Source organism: Corvus kubaryi, unplaced genomic scaffold, assembly GCF_017639235.1.
Source record: "Corvus kubaryi isolate FWS band 111438036 unplaced genomic scaffold, C.kubaryi_AGA036_p1.0 69, whole genome shotgun sequence".
NCBI classification, from domain to species: Eukaryota; Metazoa; Chordata; class Aves; order Passeriformes; family Corvidae; genus Corvus; species Corvus kubaryi.
Window position 1 is genome coordinate 5290989 of NW_024582057.1, and position 19582 is coordinate 5310570.

At 45.9% G+C, this 19582-nt stretch overlaps 1 long non-coding RNA gene across 1 annotated transcript; it reads left to right on the top strand.

Moving 5' to 3' along the window:
* Nucleotides 1-17621: 17621 nt before the first annotated feature.
* On the top strand, nt 17622-19328 carry LOC121674682. Its single transcript, XR_006019778.1, has 2 exons — nt 17622-18781; nt 18957-19328. It is a non-coding gene; the product is annotated as an uncharacterized LOC121674682 (long non-coding RNA).
* The last annotated feature ends 254 nt before the right edge of the window (nt 19329-19582 follow it).

A 19582-nucleotide genomic window follows, 5' to 3' on the forward strand; every position in this document is an offset into this window, starting at 1 on the left:
AAAGAGAGGACTCCGAGAGATGAGCAGATCCTGAGCTAAGACCACTATCCAAGTGTAACAAAGAAATGCACAGCAAACGCCATGAGGGGAAAACGTCCCAGCTCAGCTACTGGTGAATGCTGTCCTAGGGAGCACAGACCTGCACAGAGTGCTTCAAACTCATTCCTAATTTGATTGTTACACTGAACTATACCCAGGAACAACCACCACTCCCCCGTCTGACACCTCAGAAAGGCAAATTGCTGGTGACTATAGGGCCAGCCACCTCTCATCCACTATGCATTCCATAGACTGTGGAGTTCATAGCCTTACCATCTCCTCACTGGATCAGCTGGCTGCAAGACCATTTCTCCCCTTCTGCCATAGTTCTTAACATGAGACCTCCATCCTGCTGGCATTAGGAGGGTGTGGAAGGAGAAAAGCAGGGGGCAGATGCCAGCATTCCTGCAGGAGTCAGGGTTTCTTTGGGAGGGTCTCGGTTGGGAGCAGCGAGCATGGGTAGCTTCTCCCACGTACCGAAAGCTGAGATCTTTCAAGGCATTTAGATGTCTTTGAAACTGTGAGATGCCTTTAAAACTGCATTAGGTGCAGTGTAATCTGCTACACAGCTAGGAAACTGGCTAGGATCTCAAAATATATCCATTATAAATAAATACGTATGTATATATATGTGCGTATGTGTGTATGTAAGGTGACTCGTAGGTGTTGAAGCCTGCAAGCCTGCATTGCTAGCATGGTCCATATGGAACAAGTAAAGCTACATGCAGAAAACAAGATGAGCCTTGTAGGAACCCAGAGTACTGAGAATATTTTTCTGCCTGTTTTTAAGGGTTCTTACCCCTCTGAACAGCACTGTTTTGACCGCCAACCTTGGAAAAAATTACCAACGATCAGACAAGAACTAGAAAATACAGTGGTGTGAATTAGGTGATAGACTACTATGTAAGATTGTCACAGGGTGAAAAATTTAGAGGTTTTGGGCTTCTCTTTGTAGTAAATAGATAAGAATAAAAAATATCAAAATGGAGGATTGTTGTTGTTCTCTAAGCTTTCTCTCTTCTTCTACTACTCCACGTTCTGCAGTAAAAGTAGTTTGGGATGACTGGATGGAGGATTCCACAGCTCCTGCCCATGTTACTGAATAATTGGTAGGAAAGTGAAAATAATATACATTTTTAGTAACTATTGGTTAAATTATCTTTAAAAGGCCGTGTAAATCTTGATAATTGGAGACTTCACTCCTGCTTTCTGTGCTCTATGCTGTACCTGGGTCACGCTAGTGGCTCTGTTCCTCTGATAAGACTTAATAAACAACTATCCGGCAGGACTGAAACTCCAGGAAAAGTCTGGGTTTATTCTTTGAAACTCCTTGCAAGGACTTTCAGAAAATTCTCTCCCATCAGGAGGGATTTGATTTATGGCACGGTTCAGTGTCAAGTCTGCTCTTCATAGGAGTGCAACGCAAGATTCAACTTTTCCTTGGTGTGTTTTGTTGTTGGTTTGGGTTTTTTTCCTTGCACAGACATTGCTGCAACCCCTTTGCAGAAATCCGGAGCCACCATGATCCTTTGGTACCAATAGCCTTGGGGGAAAGAAGGCTGTCTTCTTGGTGCTACTTCTTAATGCCAGTGCCTTGATTCTTTGGCACAGTTAATATTTACAAAACTGAAAGCATACATGTAAATGACTGCTGTGGAAAATCAAGCTGTCAAAACCTTTGGGGTTTTGAGGGACTTTTTTGGGTTTGTTTTTTAGCACGAGTTCTACCTTGTGCTGCTCTGTGTGAAATAAGACCCATGCTTGAATTATAGGCAAAAATCACCAAACCAAGCCCCACCCCAGAAAAAAACCCCAACACACAAACCAAAAAACCAAACCAAACTGAAGCCAGTCAAACAAAAAACTAGTGTAGAAGTCACATGAACCACCTCAATGGAAAAAATCTTCTTCAGTCAGTCTTTTTCAGACAGTCCTCTTTTGGTGAGTTGTTGATTTACAGACTCATCCAAAGTTCAGATGCAAGGAGCAGCCAAATCTAGATGTACATCTGAACCATATTGTGGCACCACCCACCGGCAAGGTGTGAGGAAACATCATGATGCTCCTGGCTGCTTCTGTTCTGTTGACTCTCCCCAAACCGGGCCGGGAGACACTTCAGAGACAGAGTCAGAGAAGTGCGTATTTGCTTTATTCGGCGTGCCGGGTGTGGGGGATCTCTCCTCCTAACAAAAACACACAGAGAACTCTATACAGTCCAGTATTATGTGTAAATTTATGAATATTCATCACATTCATTGGGATAGGAGTGGTTATACAAATTTGTTCTCGGAAGTCATTAATATCTTTAGCATGTGTGTCACACGTGTGGTGTGTTCTGGTGGTTGCACTGAGGAAGGCTCCTCTTCTTCTCAGGGGTCTTTCTGACGAAGGCCAGTAGCCTTCATCACAATGCACTTTTCACTTTTCTTTCTGGAGCATGTGCAGTCCTTTGTGGGGTGACCCAGTGGTTTCTGTGTTGGTTTCAAGTAAATTCTTGTTCCTCTTATCTTGACAAGATTAAGGTGAATCCTGCTTCTTAGGTTTTGGGAACAACTTTTGTTGTCTCCCAATGGTTAACTGTGCTTACATGAGTTAACTATTGATCAGTCTTATCATATATTGTATTGGACCTCTGCATATACTGGGTGCAAGAACAGAGTTACTGGACAAAAAATAATAGAAGGTTGAATTTATCATGCAATTTAACAGACAGGCTGTGTAAAAGGGTTCTGTGCTGGCAGAACTAAAGCTGCTGCTGACTGAGATTTGCCGTGCCACTCCTTCCTCTCATTCCCTGGACCTGCATTGAAGCAATTCTCATTTTAGCATGAGAGAAATTTTTGTTGTGGCTCCTGTAGTGGAAACATACTCCCCAGTAGGAATGGGGATTGAAATGTCTTCCTGGTGGATGAATGGGAATAGATCTTTCCAGACAATGAGGATATTATCTTAGGAATAGAGTTAGTACTCAGTAAACTGCTCCTGGCCTTAATAAATATAGGTAATTTGTTTCAGCTAATTTGTTAGCTAATTAAAAAGCAAAATGCACCGGTTTTGCACATTGGTTTTGAGTTCCTGTTTGGCCTCAGTCAGTAGTGATGAATGTTATGCATTTCATGTTTATTTGGGGTCACTTGGCATTTTCTGTTCTGTTGTTAAGACAAAATCATCTCTATCATGATATTCCTTTTCTTGACCCTCTCATGCAAAGCTGTCAGTTTGAACTGGCACCATTGTTAAATTCACAGTAGGGAGCAAACAATGTTTCCTCAGTGTGGTTTTTCTGGTTATGAAGTGCAGGTAGCCACAGATTGCTGTTTTGTGCCCAAGTAAGGGATCTCTTAGTCCCTTACACCTTCTTGCACTGAGATGAAACTTCTTTGGTCTTGTGTTGGTTTGGGATGTCATACAATGTTTGTGGTCTCTAAAACTCTCTCCTTGGAGCAGCCCTGCCTGGCAGTGGTCTTCTCTAACACATCGTACTCACATGCCCTGTCTGAGCTGGAAGGCAAATATATGCACTGTGTAACACAGGGGAAGTGAAAGCACACTGAGCACAAAAGCCATCAAAATTTATTCCTATCCCTCCTCTGCCCTCCTTTTTCTCTTGTTCAGAGCAGTCCCTGCCATTCCTGCACTTCCCAGCCAGCCATAACCTGGCTACTGAAAGAGAAGAAAATTCAAACCTACCTGAAGCAGGAGCTCCCAGGCAGACGCACTGGCACCGGACGGTCACAACGCAGCAGTGCTGGCAGCAAACGGGAGGAGAGATGAAACGACACATTGAGGCAAATGCTAGCTCAGCTCACATGGTCCAGCAAAACCATCGAGTAATCTAATTGCACACAATCAGTGAGCACATCTGTCTGCACAAACAGCAGGGGCCAGACAAGGCACCATCTCATCTGCCTTTGTCTTGCTGTGCTCTCGAGCTCCAGACACAGAGCCTCTTACCCTGCAGGAACTTCGCTGCTTGTCTGCATTTGCAGTAGACTTTTAGGTACAAAGGTTTCGGGAATAGGTAAGCTGCCTAGTCTCTTAGCAGAGCACATTTTGCAAGTCAGATTTACTACTGCTCCAAAGCAAAGCACTCTACATCTCCCTTCTCCAATTAATTTCCAACAGGGACTTGTACTCATCTCTGTGCAAACTACTCCTCATCAGCTGCTCAGGAGCAACAGCACGGCATTCTCTTCCCTGCTCACTTATCCTCCTGCGCAGGGAAAGCAAGACATAATTAAACACATCCTAATAGAGGACAGGCAGGCTGTGGTGGTGATGCTGGTTTTCTTCTGTAAATATAACTAGATTTTATAGCTGACACTGGTGTAGTCGAGGCATGGATAGAGATCTGCTTTCCTACTGCAGATTAATATGCACATTAGTGTACAGTAAAGTACAAATGTACACCTGCAGCTATTGTTTGCCCTGGAGGAGTGTCCAAAGGCAGCTTACACTGGGTTTTGCAAACATTTGGGCACTTGCTAACTTTATGAACACGAACCCAAGGCATTCCCCTCGGTGTGTGAAGTAGCTGGTGTCAGACCCTCAGGGAGGTGTCAGGTCAGGGCACTGTCCCTGCAGCCTGGTCTCTGCATGGCCAAGGGTCTGCTCCCAGCGGCAGGTGTGTTAGCAGCTGGAGGAGTAAAGCAACTCGATTTGCAGGGTGGAAGTCACCTGCTCTGCCAAGCAAATCTGACCAGAGCCCTGGCTGCTGGTACAGGGACTGGCTGTGTCAGACAGAACAGATATACGGATCAGATCACTGTTACTATTTTTAATGCCTCCACCATGCTCTTTATTCTGACAATATAACTTGTTGCCAGGTACAACATGAGCAGAGAACCCATAGGGATCTAGAAAACATCTACTGTCAGGAATGACTGAAAAATATATGTTTATTATGGCATTAAAAAAAAAAAAAGATGGCAGGAAGTCTTCAAATATGTAAAAGAGGTAAACCAGAAACAAATTCTGGTTCAAATAGGAAGGGAGTAGCTGATTCTCCCTGTTCTCTGTGCATAGAACAAGAAGTAATCATCTTAGATAGCATCAGAAGAGGTGAAGATCAGACATTAGGGGAGCTTTGTAGTGATAAACAGTTAAATGTGGCTTGGATTGTCTGGAGAGGCTGGAATTTTCCTGATGGTGGTTTTCATTGGCAGGTTATGCGTAGCTTTTTCAGCAGTTTTACAGGTCATACTGGTTCAGACCTGGTAGTTTTCTAGGTCTTTTCTAGCTTTCTGTCCTATGACGGTCTATATTACAGTAACATAACTTGGCTCTAGTTGGGCTGGGGATCCTGTTACACTCGGCAATGGTAGCAAGAGGAGTTTGTCATCTTTTAAAAATATGCTCATGATCTCTGCTAATTGCTATTAACATTGCAGTTTGGTTAAAATCAGTATAGTCATGGACCATTCAGGAAGAAAAAACATTTGTGATACTTTTGTGATTCATCCTAAGCATAAAGAAAAATAACTTAATAAATGCTAAATCTGTAACAGTTTACCTGTTGACAGGTATTTCATCTCTCATCATAATACAAGTTAGTTTGACACCCGTTCCTTCTCTTTTTCCTTCAATGAGTTATCAGGATTCTCTTTCAGAGGGCTGTAGTAAGTATCTGCTGTCCTTAATGCCTTCCTACCTAGGAGAGATTTTGCATTGGGTTTAGGTAGAACAAAGCCAGGACTTGCCTTGGAAAAGTCTTTTTCTCCTCACCTCCAGCATCTGTGGGGTGCCACCTGGGTTTTGGGCCTCTGGACTCTCCCAAAGGGCCTTAGGATTGAAAGCATCCCCATCACACTGCACCCCACGTCTGCTTGGGAGATAATGCTAGACATCCTTGACTGCTAGAGCCTGCCAGGTTCTTTGTGAGTAATGAGAAACCACTGGCAGAAGTAATTTGTAACAGACACTGGCTGTCAGGGAAGGAAGTTGGCCAGTGCTGCACAGCTGCAGTTTTCGTCCCACCAGCAGAAATGTCACCATTTTTAGCCCAAATTTTTTCTTAAGATTTAGTCTAAGATTTTCAGCTTCTGTTGATTTGTTTTCCCTTTGGAAGCTTTACTGTGTGCCAGGGTCTCCTCACTGTATAACCAACAGTCTGGGCAAAGCATCCTGTGCTGCAGAGCCCTCCACCTCACACTGCCTGAGCCCCAAATTTGCACTAAAAAGTTACCACAGTTCTAATGTGAAGTCAAAGGATGTTTTCCCCCGTCTTTGCCATCCACAGACACATGGAAGCCTGTATCACCCTTTTAAGAAGGAGCCCTGCTTCAGACTTTATCAGGTTTTCACATCATTTCCACATCTTTTTCCTGGTTATCTTCTGGAGCTGCTGATGCACCCACACCCAAAACTGCTCAGCAAAAGCTTCAAACTCCACTCCTGAGTGTTTCAAATTGCCAAGCACCGTTCTGTTTGCTTTTGCTTAGGGTGGAGGCTCATGTTTATGTTTTGGTCCCTTGTTCGACTTCTTACACAAAAACCTTTTATGGCTGCCTTACTGGAAGGGGAGTGGCTGCAATCACCAGTCCCCATGGGGTTGAAGACAGACCCTGATGGCATTATTGAAGCTGGGACAATCTAGTTTCCCCATATTGGGTCACTGGAAAGTTGCTAAGAAGGTTATAAAGGGGCAAAGAGGCTAGAAAACTACTGGAAACCTCCTGTCTTGCACAACATTGCATTCCTCAGCTCCTGTAGACAGCCTTGTCTTGTCTGGTCCTTTCCTGCTAAACAGCTTCTCCCAGGCCAAGGTTTTCTTACTGGATTTCCCAGTTACTATACACACCTGGCAGCTGGTATCCTAACATCTGTTTTCTGTCCTGAGACAGGTTATTTCACGGTGCTTTCTGGAACCTTTGTTTTGCAGCATGTCTGGATCCTGCTTTGAACTACAATTGTACTCTGCTGTCAAAATTTGGGGATTGTTTCTTTTCTTCCAGTTTAGCTCAATTTCTGTTTGGAAACTACTTCCAGCTTCTTGGTTGCTGCTCACACTGATAATTCTGCTTGGCCTGAGCCCCAAGCCTATATTTAGGCTTAGTTTTTTGCTATACTACTTTTTATTTGCCAAGAATGTACACTTTTCCCTGTACCTACAACAATCAGAAGAAAACAGGCAGCTTTATCCCTAAGCCCCTGCTTATTCCATCTCTGTGGGGGCTCTGTTACATGACTGGGCAAGTTCATGACAGAGAACCATTTTTGGATACACAGCAGTTATGTCCCTCTCACAAGATCCTGCTCTGCCCATGGCTGTAGGCTGGAAGGGTGCCAGGAAAAGCACCACATTTGCTTGCACATCTTTGCTCTTTCAAAGGCCTCAGCACCTGCTGGGGACATAATACTGGTCTGGGATATTATGACCCTCCTGAGTTCCTACTCCCTCTCAGGGGTGCACAGACAATTGCTTTTCTCACTCTCAGGTCCTTTTCACACACACACACAGAGCTCAGCTGCAAACACTGCCACGCTGCAGGCCATTGGTTGTCAGTAGATTCTGAGATTTCCCCAAGTCAGGTCTTGCTCAGGACATTACATGAGCTCAGTGTCTTGAACAGCATCTTCCATTGTGACTAAACAGTACAGGAGTCTGAGTTGCTCCTGGTGGTCAGCCTGAACAGACCACAGAGAGATACAGTGCACCCCTCAGCAGGCTCTGAGGTTTCTTACACACCCAGCTTGCTACGTCCAGCATGAGGCCACCATGTCCTCTAATCAATACAGCAGTTCTGCAGTAACTTGGCTTCTCTGTCAGAAAACAGTGCTGGATTTATGTGCCTGTATCATACAGTACCATGTCAAAAATTTCAGCTGGGCCATCTCATAGTGGAAGTAAGACTTTTTCCAGGGGCATTAGCTAGGGGATCTCTAGAGCTATAGCCACATTAATCATGAATTCCCCAAGAAACTGCCCTACCCCATTAAATACACTGGCATATTTTTTAATAAGGTCACCTGCCTTGTGTCAGCTGAGATGGAACAATTCCCACTTTCATTACCAGTTTGATCAATTTAATATCCAGCCTGCTCAGGGACGAAGCTCTAGTGATGCTGCTGTGTGTACAGAATGAAATCTGTGGTGTTTTACATCCTATTTGATTGGGTCTAACAGCACATCACGTCTGTCAATGCCCCCCTGCTTTACCTTCTTCTTGCAAAGGTGGGTTCTTACTCTCTTTTCCTCCAGCCAGTCCTGCTGTTGCCACACCAACATGGAAAACTACATAGCCATCTGGGGAGCTAGGTGAAGCTTCTGCATGTTCTCAGTTTCATCTGGGACCTGACTGCTTTCATGGGAACACCAGGAGTGTGGTCCTCTTCCTGTTGGCTGCCTGGCCTTAAGTATCACATATTCCACTCTGGTTTCAGTGGCACAGGCACCCGGGGCTGTTTATCAGCTCTTTGTGGCTAATCTGTTGCAGGCCACCATACTGTCCCCAAGCAGTCTGTCCCCGGTGTTCACCAACCAGCACCTTCTGATCTGTGGTGATGAACTCTGCTGTGGCAGCAGGACCTGCCTCATGATGTGGGGCCAGCAGTTGCATTGGGACTTGCAGAGTAACCTCTCTGCTCTCCCTTTTACCTGGCTTTTGCAAAAAGTAAACAATCCTTTTGACTCCTCTTATGCAGCTACTTACCATAGAATTATATATTCAAAGAATAGGTTGGAAAAGACCTCCAAGACCACTGAGTCCAACCTTTGACCAAACACCACCACACCAACTAAACCATAGCACTAACTGCCACATCCAATCATTTCTTGAACACTTTGGGGATGGTGACTCCACCACTTCCCTGGGCAGCCCATTCCAACGCTTTACCACCTCTTCAGGGGAAAAATTCTTTTTGACGTTCAACCTGAACCTACCCTATCTCAGCTTGAGGTCATTTCCTCTTGTCCTGTCACTTGTTAACTGGGAGAAAAGGTGAACCCCCACCTGACTACAGCCTCCTTTCAGGTAGTTGTGAAGAGTGATATGGTCACCCCTGAGCCTCCTTTAATCCAGGCGGAACATCCCCAGGTCCCTCATCTGCTCCTCATGTGACTCACTCTCTAATCTCTGTCGCCCTTCTCTGGACTCACTCCAGCCCCTCAATGTCCATCTTGTAGTGAGGGGCCCAAAACTGAACACAGAACGTGAGGTGTGGCCTCACCAGTGCTGAGTACAGAGGGATAATCACTGCCCTGGTCCTGCTGGCCACACTACTGCTGATACAGGCCAGGATGCCCTTGGCCTTCTTGGCCACCTGGGCACTGCCAGCCCATGTTCAGCCACTGTCAACCAGCAGCCCCAGGTCCTTTTCTAGTGGGCATTCTTCCAGCCGCTCTGTTCCCCATCCTGTAGAGCTGCATTGGGTTGTTGTGGCCAAAGTGCAAGACGTGGCACCTGGTCATGTTGAGCTTCATTCCATTGGCCTTGACCCTTCAATCCAGCCTGTCCAGATCTTCTGCAAAGTCTTCCTTCCTCTCAACAGATCAACACTCCTGCTGAACTTAGTGTCATCCATGAATTTACTGAGGGTACACTCAATCCCCTTATCCAGGTCATGGATTAAGATATTAAACAGGACTGCCCCCAATACTGAGCTGTGGGAAACCCCACTAGTGACCAGCCATCAATGGGATGTGGAGCCATCCACCACCACAGTGGGTGACCATCCAGACAGGTTTTAACCCAGCAAAGAGTGTCCCTAAGCAAGCCGTGGGCTGCCAGCTTGTCCAGGATTGTGCTATAGAAGAAGTCCAGGTAGATAACATCCACAACCTTTTCCTCATCCACCAGGCAGGTCACCTGGTCATAAAAGGAGATCAGGTTGGTCAAGCAGGACCTGCCTTTCATAAACCCATGCTGGCTAGGCCTGATTCCCTGATTGTCCTGTAGGTGCCATGTGATTGCACCCAAGACGATCTATTCCATAACCTTTCCCAGCACCAAGGACAGGCTGACAGGCCTGTATTTCCTCAGATCCTCCTTCCAACCCTTCTTGGGAATGGACGTTGCATTGACTAACCTCCAGTCATCTTGGACTTCCCCAATTCAGCAGGACTGATGATAAATGTTATAATTTATACACAAGCAGTTGGATTTTGGTTTTTTTCATCCAAATAGTAGTGAAAAATGGCTGTCAATGGCTCCTTTGGGTTGGGCTTTCGTCCTTTGCAGCCCTGCTGATTAAAAGGATTTCTCTCTGGGCAGCAAGAAATGGCACATGGCTATGCCCTGAAGAGTGGGTAGGTGATAGATAGGTTCCAAAGACTGGATCCATGTAAATATTGCAAGTCTTCTTGGGAAAATGATGATCCCATATTTTCGCAGGTAATTTTACCGGTAGGCTTCTGCGTTTGTTACTTAATGCTTGAGGTTTTGGGGAGCAACCTGGCTAGCAACATCGTAGAGAAAAAAAAAAAATATGGCTAGATGAGTGCATTAGAGTGACCATTTATAATCTCAGTTCTGCAATCCATAGAGGAATACTAAAGCAGACTTCTGGCTGCTAAAGCACTGTGAATTTACACCAGGGGAAAAAAAAACCAACCCAAAAAACAAAGAGAACACGACACAAAACTTCAAATAAAAGTGGGATCCACGAGCAGGCACTCTCTGAAAGGGGCCGGGTACCTTTCAGTTAGCACTCCATTCCCTGCCGACATTAAATGTTCGCCGCCTTTTCCGCATCATTCCGGTCACAGCCAGCTGGCACAAAGCAGCGGTGCTGCAGGCTGTCGCTAAATGGCTTGTTCCATCCAGCCGTCGGGTTGCTGCCCAGGCGCGGGCCGACCTTGTCAAGCCGCATCCCCGCCGCGTCGAGTGGCTGAACTGCGCAAGGTCCCCGCTCCCATCCGCAAGCTGCGCTGTCATTTGTCGCCTGTGCCACTGGATGGCAATGCTGGATAAAGCATCGCAGCCCGTGGCGGGGCGAGGAGGGGGAAGAGGACGGCTCGTAGGGTGCGGACAACTCAAGACAGGAGCGGGCGCTGTCGTGGCGAGCCCGTGAGAAAAGCGTCCCGCTGGGACATTGCACTCTTTGCTGTAATTTTCAACCTGGAAGGAGATGCCCGAACCAAGGGGCGTGACTTCTCAGGACCCCCGCGCTTGGAGGGCTCGAATCACGGAAAACTAGTCTTTGGTTTCGGGGTTTTAAGCGTCGGAAGGCGTTGTCGGCAGGAGTGACTGGAGTCATGCGTTGGCGCGGCTTGCTAGAAATTGCCCAATTTTTATACTTAAAAACTGTACTTACACTTTGTTAAAAAAATGACTTTGTAAGCACGGCGTGGCTGGGCTCAATGACTATTCAGTGAACTCATTTGAATGTGCATAGACAGGGCTTGCTTGAACTGCTGCATCAAAGAGAAATGCTGAAATGAGTCATTTGTGAATCACGGCTTATTTTCTGTTGTTAGCTCATCTGGAATCCCATGGTGATCAAACAGCCTTTTACAATGTGTTAATACATCGCTACTCCATGTGTTTAGCAACAGCTCTGTTCCAATAAACTGTAGGTAGTCACCCATTATAACGAGGTAGTTTTTTTCTGCCGCATGTAAACCAGCTGGGACGAACTCGGAGATGAAAACATTAGCAAATTTTCATGCTGTTCCAAACACTCTTGTCCACACTGCTTCCATTCCAATATCATACATGCTTTCTGTGTCCTTGCTTGCAGGGCACAGTCCAGCCAGAAGAGATTGCCTGCACGGGCTAGCGCTCCCGTCCTCCAAGAGGCTGCAAGCAGCAGCAGGAAAACCACTTTCCGGGCACAGGAATGAAAGAGAGGCAGGGAAAAAACCGTCCTCGGCAGCATTTTAAGGTAAGGGCCTGTTTTCCAAATTGGTAACTGTTCCCATCCTATGCCTCCAGCTGACTGGAGAGATTGGACCAGACTATAAACACTTTCAGGCATTGATCTGCTTAAATTTGGAGGGAAGGGTAATCCTTCCCCTCTTTTTTTTTTTCCCTGTAACAAACTGAATCAGTCCAGCAGGTCTGCAAGAAGTTGACAGGAGTCTGAGAAAGAGGGTGTGAATCCCTTTAGGCTGCTATTGTCACTGAACTCTCCATGGTGTGAAACCACAGCCTGAGGTGCTGAGCTTCTACCAAAAGCAACTGAGGCTGAGGAACCAATTCCCTTCTGCCAGCTCTTTTATTGGAGTGAGTGGCTGGAGATGGAAACATCTTCAACCAGTACTGCAAGCTTCACCACAACCCATCTGTCAGAGCCCTAAGCCCTGTCTGCTTGTGAGTTACTTAGCCATAAAGGCCCAAATACTCTCTGCCATCATATTAGGTTTCTTCTGTCACGCATAATTGTAGCTCAAAGGTCCTGAATAATTGCATTCCTATTGGGACTGCTCCAGCCCCCAATAATAATCTTAATAATGTTGCTCTTAACCAGCCACATGAATCCCTTTCAATCCCCAATGCAGGCTCAGCCATGCTGTAATACAGTAGAGGAGGCCATTCACAGTGGGGCTAATTTAGTTTAAAATACCGCCAGCCTATTTATGGGACAATTTTTTGTTCATGCTCTAAATTCTTATGCGCAATCAACAGCCTGTAAACCTGGTCAAACCAACACATGACCCATTAGTGTGGGCAGTTGGGGCTTACAGCCCTTAGGAGCAGTGTTTGTGCTGAGCTCCCTCACAAGTGGGATATATCCCCTATTTAGATAATGGGCCCTGTAGTAGGGGGAAAACATGGAAACTCTTTTCCTGTACTGGAAATCAATTTCACACGATCCCAGGGTGAGTTTGACCTCACACTCACCCAGTAGCTTTTGCGACCAATGCCAGCTGTCCCAAATAAAGAAGCACCACTTTTTCTCTGTGAGGGAGAGAGCAGAAAATTGAGGCAAGCAAAAGAGTATCGCCCCACTGGTTGTGTTGCTGGGAGCAGGATTCCCAGGAACATGGGGAAAGGCTTTTACCCTTGAGAAGGTTCCACATAAACACTAGACTTAGCAAAACTCGGGTTCCTTAATGGGTCTAAAAGAAGATTAAGTAGCAGCATGTTCTTAGGTTAGGAAATGCAGCCCACAGCATGCAAGACCAGACAAGGGTTAAGACATGCCAATATCCAGCAGGGGAACAGGCATCAAGGTAGATATCCTAAGTCCTAACACAAGACAAGTCCCCTGAATTAAGCAACTCCTTAATTTTTTCTCTGGGTTTATTTTTAGGCAGGCTACCTGAATTCAGCAGTGTGCCTTACCAAAAGGTTTGATGGGGCAACTTGGTACTGCGTGAAGGAAAAGTAGAAACAAAAAAAAAAAAAAAAAAAAAAGAAATGCTGGGGGAAGCAGGTGGGAGAAGCCTTTTGGGATAGCTTCCCCTGGTGTGGTTGCCTTAAGGGCCAGATTTACCTCTGACAAGGAAGGCTATAGCAGAAGAGTTGGTGAAAGGAGTAATAAGCACTCCAGGTGGGAAACAACGGCAGGGTAACCACCCACCCATAAATACAGGCAGGGGAGGCCTGCATCCACATTGCCTACAGCTGGGGCCATCTGTCTAAAGGCAGGCAAGGGTGTCATGAAAGGAGGGCCTTTTCCAGGTTAGAAAGGTTGAGTGTGAAGCAGGTGATGCTGACTCTGGGGCAAGTGATAGCCTGCCTGTGTTTGCATGTTATATTTTTTCCAGTGACACTTTGCAGAGTGTGTGTTTGTGTGTTTTCCAAATAGCCCCAAATAAACACCACACCCCTCAGACATGCCCATCTCTTACATGTTTTGAAATAAGAACCGACAGCTGGAAGGCAGGAAAGAGGACAAAGACTTATGAGACTCATTTCTGCAGAGCCCATTTGTACCAGGACCTCCTGGTAAACAGAGTAAATTGTGCCAGAACTCGGGCTCACTGGATTTCCTTCCTCTATGTCCAGCTGTCTTGCCATGTCCCTGTACCCTTAGGCAACTCACTTCATTCCTCTGTGTCACAGTTATTTTGAAGATATGGAATAAATAATTTCAACTACCTCACAGAAAAAAATATTTACAGTTCATCTCAGGATTTTGTTAAATTTTTGTGTCGAATTTCCTCTGCTCCTGCCTTCGCCTTTGAAGAAAAATTGATTGTAGTGCAACCCTGATGTAGACATATAGATAAGTATTTCACATGTATTGTCTGTCTAATTTGTAAATCTGACACTTTGATAGCTTAAGATACATCAAATGCTTTGGGGTTTTTTTTAACCTATTGTCTTTAGGGCTCTTTCCAGTCTGGACCTCAGACATACTAGGAGATACAGGCATATAGAAAAGCTAATGATAGATGTCCTGACTCCCGGAAGTGGTGTTCTAAGGACGTTAGTCACTTTGGATAAAGTTGCCAAAGAAGGCAATTCCAGCACCTAAAGAAGGAGAGGTAAGGAGTGGAAATGGCACAGTTCAAATTAGAGTCAGGCCGCTGGGTAGCATTATCCAGGCTGTCCTGGCAGAGCTCTCCCAGTTTCGAGTGCAGTGTTTCTGGTGCTGGGTTAAAGGGAGAAAAGCCTGGGGTTGTTCTTCAACTGAATTTCTCAAAAAGGAGACACACAGGGGCGCCAAAGTCTTAGGAAAAGAATCCCAAGCCTAAGCCCTTTTCCTTTAACACTTCTGTCTGGCAGGCTCCTTAGCCGGTGCAGTGGAATGGCTTCACTCCCACTCCGGAGAGAGCAGCGTTAAGGGAGCAGCTCATCAGCTCAAGACTGATTTCACTTGCAAACGCACTGGGACTTCGCAATCGCTTACACTTGCCTGGTGTAAACAGGCTGGGTGGCTGCTGGCTGCCAAGGACTCTGTGCCTCTCCCAAGGGGAGTCCTGAGGACAGATGGGATGCACCCAGGTGTGTGTGTGGGGGGTTGATTCCTGAAGGAGGCTGATGCATCGCTTTGTCCTTCTTGCACAGCATTTGCAAGCATGGCCTCAAATTTCTTCTGGACAAACTTCCCAGGTTAATTTGGAAAAGTGCCATTGTATCAGTATGGTAATACCATGCTTTGGAGAATAAAAAGTCTGTTTGTCCAGTGTCCAACTGTTTGTGTTCCTGGGTGTGAAGATGACGGTCTAAGCCTCCATCTGGTCAGTTTGTCCCTGTGAGCTGAACCTGGGGTGGTGGTGCCTTCAGCTGCTGGAATGGACACCAAGTTGAAAATCCCCAGGACAGCTGTAATGTGAGTGCTTGTCTGCCATAACCTCCAACCACACCCTCGTTTCCCTTTGACAGAGGGAGGAGGCTGGTGCAAGAGCGATTTCATCAGCCCCTGACTGCAATTAGATTATACATGTAGCGGGCTGGTATTCCTTCAGTGGTTATATGGAACAATTGCACCAGATTGTCCAGTGCACAGCCTGCTCTCTCACTCCCCTCCAGAAGTTTTGCTCCATAGTTGTCAGGGAGGCAGGCAGGACATTTTGGTGTGAAACACCACATAAACACAACTGAGCTGAGCAAACTATACCCATAGCATAAGCTGCCATGGAAAAAAAAAAAAAAGCCATGTTGTTCACTGTTTTGTTTTGTCTTGCTCTCCACTGAGTGATATATCATAGAGACAAGTTGCTGTAGCCACATAGCAATTCTTTTAATACCATAAAGTGTCGTGGGGTGTAGACATGTCCTAGGACAATGGCTAGAGCTAATGTTAAAGGCTAAATGTATTGCAGCTGCATACAAGCTGGACTAGATTAAAGACTAGAACTTTGGAAGTTTCTTGTTAAAAAAAAAAATGACTTAAGAGATTTTTTTGTCCAGATTAATTTTGGTTTGGACGTCAGAACCTCCAACAGTCATTTTCCAATAATGCGTCTTATTGTAATTATTTGACACTTTAAAATATATGCCTTGCAGACAGCAGTTCCAATGTTAGCAGAGAAATATCAAAGTAGATTTTATTAAAACTCTGCTGTGGGTAATACCAGGCTTTGTTTTCTAAACGTGTCTTATTAGCATGTTTTATTCAATGCACTGAAAATGAAATTCCACTTCCATTATATTATGTCGTGCCAGGATGGATGCAACACCAAAGTATCATTGGAGAAGCTGAGAGTTTCAAACGTGAGTGCCCAAGTTTAACCACCAAAGAGGTACAGATACAGTGATGTATCTGACTGGAAATGGCCTGTTTTATGGAGATTCCGACTGCCTGCTCCTCCTCTTAATAATGCTTTCCTGGATATGGGACACGTTCTGGTGGTTAGTTCCATCCCTGTTCCTGGTTTCCTTTCCTTCCCTTGATCTCAAGCAAACCAGCTGCAAGACCTTGGGGAAATTCCTTATCTTCTCCTTGCATCAGTTTACTTATCTGTAAAGCAGATAAACTAATAACACCGCACTTCTTGAGGGTTTGTTGGAGCTTATTATACAGCAGTGAGTGCTTTAAGAGGGAAGTCATTACAAAAATGACAGTGTTAATATGACATAGGGGAAACACGAAGGAGCCCCATTCTGCTCCATGCAAGCCAGTGGAGCTCTGTTATTTGCTTTAGCAGAAGCAAGGATTTGGCCTATGCTTAAATGACTTGCATTTGTTTTTCTTCTTGAATGCTAATATAGAGTTAAGAGATAGCGTTACAAGGAAAGCTTATTCCTGCCTATGTGTAAATATTTAGCAGCTGAATAGGCATTATTTAGCAGGGCACAGTTTCTGCTTCTCCACAGTTTTCAAGGATGTCATTCTAAGCTGCTACAGATCAGAAGATACACTGAAATTACCAGATCAAAATCCTTCCCATATAAGTGTACACATACAGAATTTATTTTACTGGGCAATTAAATGTGTAAGATAAATATCCCTGGGGGAGGAGGGTTGTTTGAGGTTTTATGGCATATCTTATTATGGGCTCAGTTTCGAAATCTTAATCCAAGCAAAACTCACCATATGGAGACTTAATGCTGGAGCGTAACTGTGTTTTGTACTCAGGATATGTGCAGTTGCATCAGTGGATTTTAGGGCAAGGGGGTAGCAAAGGCAGTGAAGTTTTGCCTAGAGAAAAGCAGCCCTTCCTAGAACATTTGTAAGTAGCAATAACCCTTTGATCAAACAGGACATGCTGAAGGACCTTAAGCAGCATACTCTTTTCTGGATTTCATCTGACAGTGTAGCTGATGAAAAATTGAAAATAAATGTAAAATAGAACTTATTTGTAATTATTTTGGGGTGGCATGATCAGTAAAACTGCAATCTACTGCAGCTATGAGATTGTTGGCAAAATAATTGCCTGTGTTTCAAATGCAAAAGCCTTTTGAAGGACACATGAGCAGTCAGAATTGCCCAGAAAATACTCCAATTTTATATTCAAGCTGCAAATGCAGTCTTTTTCTTAAAACTGGATGGGTTTTGTCCGTTTAGAAAATGAAATGCACAACAGAAAAAAGCATCCAGGTTTGAGTGAACAAATAATCAGATCTTGACATGCATATAGTGGATAGATTTATTTTTCTAAAGACAAAAGTGCTTGGTGTCTCTAGCATGAATGTATTGTGCTTTGCAAGGGAAAAAAAATCCTCACCACATTTGTATTGAGACCATGAAACTACTCTCTGAGGAATCCAAAAAAAGGTGAAGCCCAGAGTTTTACCCCACTGACGCTTTACTCATAGGGATAATCTTTTTAGGAGCTCGTTTTCTGGAGATGGCAATGACAGTAGCTAGCCCATAAGGGCCTAGGTTGAGAAAAGTATCTGGTGAAGCAGAATGTACCTGTTACCTTTCCTTACGAGATCTACAGCATGGGAATTTGCACCATGCAGTTGCTCATGCAAACACCGGGCAGTCGCCGGTAGCTGGATTGCATTGGCACCGCAGTGTGTGTGCTCAGTTTTAACTCCCGATTACTTGCCGGTTTTGCTTGTTTAGTTGGTTTAGTGTAGTTAGTTTAGCAAATAAATATTAAAGGAGAAGGTGAGACCCACGTGCTCCTTGGAAAAAACTTTGCTTTTTCTCCCCCTTCCAAAAAAAAGGTTTCATCTCACTTCCAAAAAATTGCAGTCAGAGATCGTCATTTGGCATTGAAAAAAGTTGCTATTTACATGCATTTATGACTATTTATATGCTCATTTCCAAACTGATCAGCCTCCTGACAACATTCTGAGGATTCAAACTCCGGGCCGGGGACAAAGGGGTCTCGGAAGGGGGCGTGGGATGTGAGGGGAATGGCAGAGACGCGCGGAAAGGTACCACAGTGTCGTAACTCAGGGTCACAGCATCCTCATCCTTCTCCTCCCGCTCCTCCGCAGAGGCTGCGCAGGGGCGACGGCTCCGCGTCTTGTCCAAGCGGGACGTCCCACATCCCCCTTCAAAGCGTATCCCGGAGCAAAGTCGCGACGGGGGGGAGCCGGAGGAGGAAGGACAGGGAAGGGGCATTTGGTTTCGTGAGGTCCCGGGAGCAGCTGAAGCGACCTGTTGCACTCGGTGAGCTTCTCTCATGTGGGAAACGGGCTTGAAAAAAACCCAAATTCTGCTAAACTGAATAGCCGGGAGACAGCACAGTGGACAAGGCGGTCACAGGTGCACGAGTACGGATTTCTTCTCTTATCCTTTCTTTTCTCTCCTTTGCAACATCCCAAGTCGCTCATCGGAAGGGCTTCCCGGTTCCACTGGCCGCAGGGTTGAGACTGCTCTGCTCGGAGGCCCGTCCCCCCACAGCAGGGCATAAAAACAAAACACAGACTCCCAAATCAACCGAGGAAAAACCTCTCCGCTAACACCCGAGACAGAGCACCTCCCCTTCTCCGGCACCGGCCTCCCAAAAGTAATTGAATCGTGTTGGATCGCAAAGTGCGAGCGAAAAAGGGCGGGGAGTGTCTGTATTTTTTTTCCTCTTTTTTTTTTTTTTGTCTTTGTTTTGTAGGGTTTGATGTGTTTGGGTTGTTTGTACGTCCTGCCGGTTTTTGCCTTTTTCTTTCTGTTCCACTCTCTGCTCTAAGGTGAACCCGGGAAGACGCCCCGTGCCCAGAGTGAAGGCAACCCTCATCCCGGGGGCAGAGGCTGTCCCGCTTTCCCCCAGTCTCGTAAAGCCGAGGTAGACAGACCCACACCAACCTGAACTTCTCCTCTCTCCCTCCGAAAATACCGACGCCGGGAGATCGGTCTGGGCAGAGGACGGGGCGGGGGGTGCTTCCTCTCGGCCCCGCCGGGGAGCGAGCCCACCCCGCTGCCGGCCGCAGCCCCCGTCCACCGTGGAGCATCTGTCCCGGGCGGCGCGGAGCGGGCGCCTCTGCCGGCCCTGGGATCGCCTCAGCTGCAAGTAGCCCCACGGGCGCAGACCAGACACTGCCAAAAACTACTTTAGAGAAAGAGAAAAAAAAAAAAAAAAAAAAAAGAAGACGAATAAAAGCTATTTATGTGTCAGTGAGCCGGCGGAAATCAGCCGCGTTGAGTGTCTCCCCAGCCGGGCGGCACTGGGGCAGGGAGAACTGGAAAGCAACAGCGAGAAGAGTAACCAAGCCTAAACTTCCCGCAGGGAATCAGGAGCCGGGTTTATCTAAACGTTCTTGCGGCTCGCCCCCGGGGCCGGCAGAACAGGCAGGAGGGAGTAAGAAAGACCTGTCCG